Raw genomic sequence first — 10,722 nt, forward strand, 5'->3', positions numbered from 1 at the left:
ACAACAATTTTCACCACAGTCATCTTAGATTTCAAAAATGATCCCAAATTCGTTCTCTGTACCCTCGAGAACCTCGGATACGATATCCATATTGTTGAAATCATAATTTTGCACGGCGGCCATCTTGGATTCCAAAAATGATCTTAAATTCGTTCTCTGCAAACTCGAGAACCTGGGATACGATATACATATTGTTGTAATCATGATTTTGCACGGCGGCCATCTTGGATTTCAAAAATGATCTCAAATTCGTTCTCTGTACCCTCAAGAACCTTGGATTCGATATCAATATTGGAATCAAAAATTTGCGCGGCGGCCATCTTGGATAATAAAAATACAAAATGGCGCGTAACCGAAAATCGTGATGATTTGCTATAAAATTTCTCTCATACGTCGATAAAGAAGCTTCACTTCAAAAACATACCGACGTATTGAGAACCTCCTCCTTTTTTGATCTCGGTTAAAAAGAGTGGTCGTTTATGTTCTCACGAGCTCAACTTTTTCCAAACATATGGTAGATTCAGTAATTTAAAATAAATATTTATAGTGACTATTCAAAGCGCTTAGTTTAAGCCTAATTGAATTAAGATAATTTGATTTTGACTTTGAATACTTACAGCATCATGTGGTGTCGTACATTATCGCCTCCTTTCAATATCCACCAAAAAACACAAAAAGCGAACCCAGCGGAGGAACTAGGGGTATATAGTACTTTCATAGCTGGCAACATATTTTTTTAATGGCGTCTTTTTTTTTTACAAAATATTTTGCTGTATTGACGAATGTATTAACTTAAATTAATAGTTGTGAAATAGTATTTATGTGTGAAATGTGGTTTTCTTATCATATTTTTTATTAAAAGACGCTTTGTGACACCCTTTCACTGCACAGTTAGTAATATTTCCATTAAATTTCGCGCACTGATTGTTCTGGAAGTTGACAGAATGACACTGATGCAACGGGAAGCGTATGTGGTCATAAACGTCCACATTGAAACTGCTTCATTTCGCTTGGGCCAGAGCAATATAAAAGCAGATTGCATCTTATAATCATTCATTTGTATATATTAATCTCGTTATTAAGTACCTACTGTACAAATTATTGTTAATCAACACATACTCGGTAGCTGGTATATGAACACAGCAACTGTGAAAAACGAAGTTCATCCTAGTTCGATTCAACAAGTGACCACTTTCGCGATATCAGACCTGCCTAACTGGATTGTTTTGTCTTGATTTTCCAACGCAGCGGTGAACAGCTTGGGCGTTATGATATTGTCTTGTCGGAGTCCCCGCTGCAGTCAGATAGGCTTCGAGATCTGATCCTGGAGACGGACTGACATGGTGGCATTTCCATACAATTCATCGCTTCGATATATTCGTAAGCAATGTGACACCTCTGGAGAGACCATCGCCCAGGTCTCGATCGACTGAAAGGCTTTCTCATAGTCCACGAATGCCAAGTATAGAGGCTGCACTATACAATGTTCTAAACTATTTGACCAGCCAGTAAGTAGTAATACTAAGTTCAGATTTGAAGTATAAAGTGTATCTTTTTATTGTTTAGTCAATAGTATCTAACAACGAATTTACCGATATGCAATACAGATTTGAAATAATCTTCCCTGTAAATAAGCGTTCTTAATTAAAGAAGGATTTAACTGAAACGAAGCTCTAAATTGAAATTATTTTGTCATACACACATTTATGAATATACATATTAAATGAAAAATAATCAATGGAAATATTTTATTAAATTTTTCTTGATTTAATTTTCGCTTTGTGTATGATTTTTAAGCCAATCCCTCAAACCATCATCAGCTAAGTTGGTAAAAACCGCAGGCATATATTCTTCACAATCTTGTAGAAAAGACGTCAATCCAGCGACTTTCTTGGTTGCCGTGTCAAAGAGGGGACCCCCGGAATCACCCTGTATAGAAATAAAAATATATTTAAATACCTAACAGAAAATCTAATGTAATTACAGTCACCGTGTAATTTTCAAAAGTCCTAAATCTCCAGATAAGATTATTGTATAAGATTCAGCAGTACTAAGTATATTTGACAGTGACATTTAATTTGGCTGTTATAACAATAAATTGCTCTTATTTTATTGTATTATATGCCCTGTTTCACAATGAACAAGAAAAATTACGAATAGGCTACTTGCAACTCATCTATCGAATAAAGATATCATTTGTGTCTCACAATGTATCAAAAGTGTTATCTAGCAGATAAGCGCCGTTTAAGTTATAGGATGGATCTAGAATTATCATAGCTATTTGCCGGGTTCTGGATAACCTGACAGAGTGACTTGCATTTGACAAAATAATGTCAATTTACATAATAGTAGGGGAGCCCTAGAGGCTAAATAGGGCTTTACTTGAGCGTCGTGATTACATATTGCACTGAGAAGGATTTGTGTACATGTTAAAAAGAAAAAAAAAATATTTGATTTCTACGTGATTGATACGTGTTTTTGATAACAGAAAAATATTTATCTTAATTTTCTATTTAAAAGACTGACGATTACGATATGGCCAAAAGCTATGACAGATTTTACAGAATACAAAAAATTATGCAAGTGGTTTATCTTAATGACCTTGTCATCCTGACCCATAATTTGACATTTATATATATGTAGGGATTCCCTCAATCTGACGGTTTGAAAGATTTGGTTTGAAACTTTCCCATTTCCTTATGTCACGCTCAAATTGTCAAATTATTGAAATGCACATTTTTCTGCATAATATAATTAACTTATCTTAAAGTACTTAACTATCGTGGGAGTACTTCACAAGATGATAGTTTGCCACACTTATGTTATTCTGACGTGGTCAAATAAATCACAAAATCCCCGCCTCCTCTACTATAATGTTGGTACATGGTTTGTTTATGTTATGACTTACGGACAATATTATGAAAGGCTCATGACAACTACATAGTTGACATTCTTAAATTTCGTTACACGAAAATGCAAGACAATTATGTCATAATTGATTTTATTGTGAAAAAAATAAGAGAAGTGCGATTTAGAGATATTTTACAAATAGAAAACTGTAAAATATGAAAAAAAAAATGCATTAAAACTCCTTAAGAATGACTTGTAACGTTACCTTGTAATGTATAATTCGCGACGAGCACCGCGTGCTTCACTCGACTGTCGGTTTTTTAGCGAATCCCTTTGAATGTTACATTACAAGTCAGTCATTGCACCGTACACGTCGACAGATCAAGTCGCAAGCGCAATTCATTTGGTTTTACACTCACGATTTTCAATGAGTATAATGCAGTGGGACAACGAAAACACACTTTTATTTATTAACAATTACAAAAAGAAAACAATTTTATGGGATCCCGGGAACTCAACTTTTTTTTTGTTTCTTGGAATATTCATTAAATTCGTACCACCATTTTCGTTTCTTTTTTGGTGCAAATTAGATATCCAATAAAGGTTTGTTATTTTCTTCTTTTTCAAATAACAATACCGTAGTAAAATTCATGAAGCACACACAACCTCTACATCTGACATGACTGTATATAGTAGTGAAGTTGTGTGATACACAATCTGTGTTATTTGGAACATTTATTTAGTAATGAATTTATCTAGCCTATGACAATTGCTACCTTACTTCTACGTTGAGAAATAGCCTCTAATGGCCGTCTTCAATAACATTTCTCTAGTTACGGATATATTACTGTCACCTTTTAATGACAAGATCTTATCTATCCATAGTTTTGTTCCATATAGGTAAGACGTTAGACGAAAGGTTATAGAAAAGTATGTTATCGTAAAAGGATAGATTTGTCTACCTCTAGTAAGTTAAACTAAGGATAGATAGGATATGTACGTACGTGTACGTACCACCATTTTGGTTTCTTTTTTTGGTACATATTGGATATCCAACATAGTTTTATTATTTTCTTCTTTTTTAAAATATCTTAGTAAAAATCATGAAGCACGCACAACCTCTACGTCTGACATGGCTGTATATAAACATAGTGAAGTTGTGTGATATACAACATGTGTTATTCGGAATGAATTTATCTAGTCTATGACAATACTTTTCTTGGACATTGTGAAAAAGCCTCTAAGTCAAATGCCATATGTTGATAAGCTCATGGGTCATAGAATGGTGATTTTTTTTTTATGGAATAGGAGGATAAACGAGCGTACGGGTCACCTGGTGTTAAGTGATCACCGCCGCCCACACTCAATGTAACACCAGAGGAATCACAAGAGCGTTGCCGGCCTTTAAGGAAGGTGTACGCGCTTTTCTTGATTTATGTTTATATTCCAGCAAACGTTACTCGACTCTACCACAACAATATGTGAACTTTTCGCAATAACAGTTCTGTCTGTGATAGATCCCATTAGCATCCCGAAAACTTTATTTTTAGAAAATTAGCGAATGTCCTGTAAAAAAACGTTTTAATAAATATAAATATATGTTTACCCGACACACATTAGAAAATTCAGCCCAACGATCTGAAGGAGGAGCAGCACAGACCATTCTCGGTGTTAGATATTTTCCGTAGTCTTTTGAACATTCCTTATAATTTACTTTCTCAAGAAAGGCTGACTTTAAATACGCAGAGGGTGCCCCGCCTTCCTGAAAACCATATGCGCTTATAAAAAAATACTTATTGAGAACCTAAATCTTAATATATTTGTGTTAGTACCAGAGCTATGTTAGGAGTCAGGACACTTAACGAGCCCAAGTGATAAAAATATATAACGAATAATAAGTATTTCTTACAGTTGTAGAGCCCCATCCAGACACTGTGCAGTTTGTACCATCAGCAAGCTCCTTTCCCCGTTCGACGAAGGTGGCTTTGGCTATTTTAACACCATCAAGCTTCAACTTTTTTAATAATTTAATGAGTGCTATGTCATAATCAAAATTAGTATTCTTTCCAGGATTGTTATATTTTTCATGCACGGTATAGGTTTCATTCATGTATGGATATTTCTGTAATAATATATAATATATCAATCTATTGAAACTGAAAGCAAAAACAATATAATGTTCCTAATGAATTATTATTATAACCTTCTTTTTATGTTTGTCAATGTAAAGGAAGAGCTTAGTTTTGTTGAGCTTTGAAAAGTATTTTTGATATTTTTACTTACTTCTTCCGAATCATACCAACTGTTAAATCCCACTCTTATTTGAACTCTTTTGATACTAAAACATAAGAAAAACAATGAATTTCATTAAAGGTAAATACTATACTATATATATTTTTGGCTAGAACATGAACTGCAGTCTACAAAATGGGCAAAATAGAACAGAAATATTATAAAAGCCACAAAGATCAGGCCAATCCTAGCGCTTATCTCACCCAAATTTTTTATATTGCTGAAACGTGGACATTGCAAGAGGTTGAAGAAGCTTTACATGAAAATGTGGTGCTGGAGAAGGATACTTCATGGATCGAATTTCGTGCCAAAGTTTTGATACGCTAGGAACTAAAATCAAACAGCGTTTATCTTCCATAGTACACTCTTGTATACTCGCCATCTTTGGACCACATCGAGAGGAGGCAGCTAGTACATAGAACCTTCTTCACAATCAAGATCGCTCTGTCACGAGCGTATCTGTCATAGCGATGAAGATATTATGTACGCATTAGACATTTTCATTTCGTGGTATTGACATATCAATATGAGATAGGCAGGGGGCACGTAGCAGAGTTAATACAGAGGTGAATTGACTGAATTGAGTCTTGAAAAATGTTAAGTTTAATAGTTTGGAAAAAACGCATTAGAACTACGCGGAATGACGATCTTTTGGTTTTTTCATCTTACTTTATCTGCTTAACCAAAGATGTTTATTAAGAATAGCTGATACGTATGCTTAAAAAACTAATAAAGGACAAGTTATTAAAAAAATACAAAAAATGGAACATCAGAGGAATTCTTCTAAAAGAAAACAGTTAGAAAGCACTTTATCGGTACAGCAAAAATACGGGAGTGCTGGCAGAAGTGCAAACATGAACTAGCATTTATGTGGTTTAATTCATTTATTGCGCTATCGTACACTAAAATTACAATTTATATTACATAAAAAAGTTAACACATGAGAACTATTACAATAATTTTACTTTTTAGACTTTCTCGTGTAAGGCATTGACTATTTGACGTTTGAGTATGTTTGTTGCATCACTTTATATAGCATTAAGTTGAAATAGCCGAACTATAATTACTTAGAAGTATAAATCTTTCATCCATAATTTCAACGACTATCTTACGGATCTTTGATCATGCCACGTGTCCTGACGCGAGTTTAACATTTTATAGCCATTTAAAGAAAAGTGTTCAACGTCGCTAAAGAAGTTTTCACTTCAAAAACTAAAATAACATAATACCGTTGGGCAAAATCAAACTAATGTTGGGTCTGTCGGTTATTTTTTATATCGATTATATTTCATGACGGTTACAAGGCTCACAGATTATTCAGTGGCTCTTGATTGATGATGATTCTTGCAAAAAATATTTTATATCACTTAATTATAGTTTCCCCATCCCAGACCATATTAGTCTGGCCGGAGGGCCTATCGTGCCACTCAGATAAAACGTTCTCGATCACATTTTGTGCAATCCTAGTTAAGACTAACTCGACGACAACAGTGATGACAAAATTGAGAACTAAAATGGATAATTAAAATAAAAACACATACTTTTGAAGACAATGTGCGGCAGTCACAATATATTCTTTATTATATATGACCCCTCCACAAGTATTCTTATCTGTTAACACAAAAGCTTGAAAAGGAACTTCTTCAATTCCGATGTATTCCCCCACCCACGATTTTATTAGCTGTGGTATCACCGCCTGAGTGGCCGAACACATCTGAAATAAATAAAATTGGTACATTTTGGTATATACAAACAACTCAAGATTAGCTTGAATTGGGGAAGAAAATTTTGGTAACCTTGAACGAAAACAACTTGGCATAGTAACACAAGTAATAATAATTGTCTCCCCCTCATAGTTTAACAAATTAAACGCTGAATGCTCTTCAAGTTAACAATGTAAAGTATGACAAATAAAATATGCCCTCAGATCTATTTATACCATATATTTACTTTAATTAAAGGTGTAGTCTTGCATAATTTAACAAAGTAATTTCCCTTCCACTAATTACTTTTACAATTAATTAAACATTTCGGCACAGTTGACATATGTAACAGTATGGAAACCAATTCATGTTTATAAAAAACTTTCTTACACGTGCGTACAATCCATTAAAGCAATAGGGTTGTCAGGTTATTTTTTCTAACCGACCTTAAAAAAGGAGGAGGTTCTCAATTCAACTGCATTTTTGGAACGAAGTTCCTTATGGGGCGTTGCGGAGCGTAAAAAAGTAAAATGCGTAAGATTTTTATGTATAGTGTATGTATGATGGCTATACGGTGTCTAATGCAATATTATAGACTACATGATGACTTTTATGTAACATTTTAAACAACATTTACTTGAATGTTTTTCTTAAAAAATTTTTTTTTGATTTTTTTTTTAATATTTCGTTGAAATATTTTATTTGAAATATTGACGGGAAACTTTGAAATATGTGTTTATAATCTGTGTCCGTTGAAATTTCACTTCTACCACAGTCTTACGAAAATCTACCCTGCAGTCATCCTACGAATATGTCGAGGGGGGCAATTATTGTTTTCGTGAGTGTCAATTATTAAGAACAATTAACATCTATTTCGAGATACAAGATGGTGGATATGATTTTTTTTATTAAATCACTATAGGTATCATTTTTGAGGTTTTCGGGAGTGTCAACACCGAATATGACATCTATTTTGAGATCCAAGACAGCGAATGTGACTTTTACAATATATTCAAAATGAGTATCATTTGCGAGATTTTCGGGAGTGTCAAACCTAAACATGACACCCATTCCAAGATCCAAGATGGCAGATGTGACATTTTCAATGAAATCAATATTTCATATAATCATTTTCGAGATTTTCGGGAGTGTCGGTGAACACACAATTTTATTTCAAAAGCCGTGCATTATCGGTACTCTCAAGAATCATGAAAACAGCCCCCATGATAAAAAAGGTTGATAAAATCGAATTTCATGTAGCTCCAACTTGGATTTTCATTTTGACACCACTATCAGTTTTAACATCCTTAAAAACTATGAAAACAAACGAAAAAGTTGATAATTTTTTGCATCTACAATCTTGAATTTTCATTTTGACAGCACTAGCTGGTTTTGGTTTCAACACCCACGAAACACAATACTTAGGCAACTATTTTTGGATAAAATAAATAAATATAAAAAACATCCTCGAAAACCAAACCACACTCATAAAAATAATTGATAATAAAGTCACCATCTTTGTTTAACATTGTGAATTATGTTCACGAATTTACTATAATCGATCTCACTGACTTATAAATTCGCATACCTATTAATTATAATAATAATATAACAATAAATCATTCTTATATATTCCAATATTTAGAGTTTAAAAAACGAAAACAGGAGTTTTGATGGAGCCGAGTTCAAATGGCCGTATACCATGCAATACGCTGGAATTTTTAAAAAGATCGTGGAAACAAATAACAACGTGACACTCGTCTTGAAGCTGACACCCGCTACTGCAAGACCGTGAAAACCACAGAACAGAAAAAACTAGTGAAAGGTGCATCATGCCATTTTACTATGGAAACCCATGTCGCCAAACTCACATTTTTATCTATTAAATATGTAAAACACGCACTTAATTCCAGCTTTATGATAGGCCTAAATTCACAATCACGAAAAGACAAATTTATTTACATCAATTACGCTAATCTCATATTCATAAAGTAATTATGACAACCTCAGAACTTTTTATTAAATTGCGAAAAATAACATATAAAACTTGAAGTAAAAGAAACACTGTGACCATAGATTTGACTTCTGTCAAAATACCTAGTGTCGTACGAAAATGAATAAACATATCGATAAATTATTGGATAAGTTAGTGAAAACTAGAAATGATGTAATCAGGGTTGATTACTTTATACATACATTTATGCAGGTAATATACTTTATATTACCGATAAACTACGTCGTAAGCTAAAATAATAATAGGCCAATATTTTATCTAAGGTATAGTTTTATTTGGCTGGACCGAGTCTCTCATCATCCTACTGTATAAGTCTTATGTCCAATGTATATAAAATTTTTGCTAAGATCATCTTAAAACGGATTGCAAGAACCCTAGACGGAAACCAACCTATACAAGCAGGATTCCGCAAAGACTACTCAGTGATCGACCCCATTCACGTAGTGCGTCAAATTCTGGAGAAATACAGCGACTACCAACTCACATACTACATCGCATTCATTGATTATAGTAAAGCATTTGATTCCCTACATCATGACAAAATGGGAGGCGTTACTAGAACAAGGAATTGAGCACAATTACATTAGATTAATAAGAAATATATATAGCTGCAGCAGAATCCAACTAGAAAAGAAAAGTACTCCATTCAGAGTAGAAAAAGGCGTAAGGCAGGGAGACCCTCTATCTCCGAAATCATTCCCCGCAGTACTAGAATCAATCTTCCGAAGACTCAATTGGGAACATCTCGGAATTAATATAGACGGTCAACTGCTATCGCACTTTAGATTTGCTGATGACATATAGTTATTGGCAAAAACAACAAAAGACTTAACCAGAATGATAAAAGAACTTGCGAGAAAGTGAGAGAGTAGGGTTGGCAATGAATCCGGAAAAAACTAGGAAGATGACAAACGGGTACAAACATACTATATATCTAGAAAACACTGAAATCAACTATACAGACGAGTACGTATATCTAGGGCAGCTCATAAGTCAAAAAGACCCTTTGCAGAAGGAAGTGGACAGAAGAATTACAAATGGCTGGAAGACATACTGGAGGCTAAGAGAGGCTATGAAAGATAAAGAGCTCCATATAAACCTAAAAGCAAATTTTTAACACCTGCATACACTACCTGTCCTGTACGGGTGTCAGTCATGGTCCTTAAATCAGGTCACCTCAAACAAACTAGCAACTTGCCAGTGTGCAATGGAAAGGAGTATGCTAAACATTAAAAAGTCCGACAAAGTAAAAAAAATCGTCATCAGAATCAAAACAAAAACTACCGATGTAATAAGCAAAATCAAAAGACTCAAATGGCGATGGGCTGGTCACCTGGTAAGAGGACACGACAAATGAAGCAAAAGGGTGATATGGCAGTACCCAAGGGAAGGCAAAAGGAAAAGAGGCTGACCACAGAAAAGGTGGGACGTTGACGTTAGACAAGTGGCAGGAGTCACATGGAACAGAGTTGCTCAAGAAAAAAGGAATGGAAAAGGTTGGAGGAGGCCTTTGCCGACTGGCAAACAGATCTAGGAAAGATAACCAAGCGACAAATATTAGTTTAAATTTATTCATATCTATTAAGTTTAAGATTTCAATGCTAGTCCTTTATATAAGTTTAAAAATTCATTGTACTAAGAGATCTTAATTAAAGGCTATATTATTATTATTATTTATATATTTTTGTTTGATAGGATGGACAATGTTTAGCTCAATTCAAATAAAATCAAGACAGCGTACACGAATAGTCTTGGAAAGTAACAATATCAGTATTATATTTACTATTTATTTTTATAAGTGTTCATCGTTATTCTCTATAAGCCCAGGAGCCAGTAAGACATGAGATTACATAAGTTGTACAG

The 10,722-nt window shown here is 34.0% G+C and overlaps 1 long non-coding RNA gene across 2 annotated transcripts in view; it reads right to left on the reverse strand.

The window, feature by feature from the left end:
• The window catches only part of LOC126975483 (uncharacterized), a 325,432-nt gene extending 318,391 nt beyond the window's left edge, over positions 1 to 7,041 (reverse strand). Inside the window, exons 1-2 of one of the 2 annotated variants that reach the window (XR_007731728.1) lie at positions 6,939 to 7,041; positions 6,684 to 6,856 (exon numbers count right to left, since the gene is read on the reverse strand). This is a non-coding gene — a long non-coding RNA (uncharacterized LOC126975483). The remainder of the gene's footprint in view (positions 1 to 6,683; positions 6,857 to 6,938) is intronic. The other variant, XR_007731727.1, reaches the window with a different exon arrangement.
• Between the last annotated feature and the right edge of the window lie 3,681 nt (positions 7,042 to 10,722).

Source organism: Leptidea sinapis, chromosome 36 (assembly GCF_905404315.1).
Source record: "Leptidea sinapis chromosome 36, ilLepSina1.1, whole genome shotgun sequence".
NCBI lineage: Eukaryota > Metazoa > Arthropoda > Insecta > Lepidoptera > Pieridae > Leptidea > Leptidea sinapis.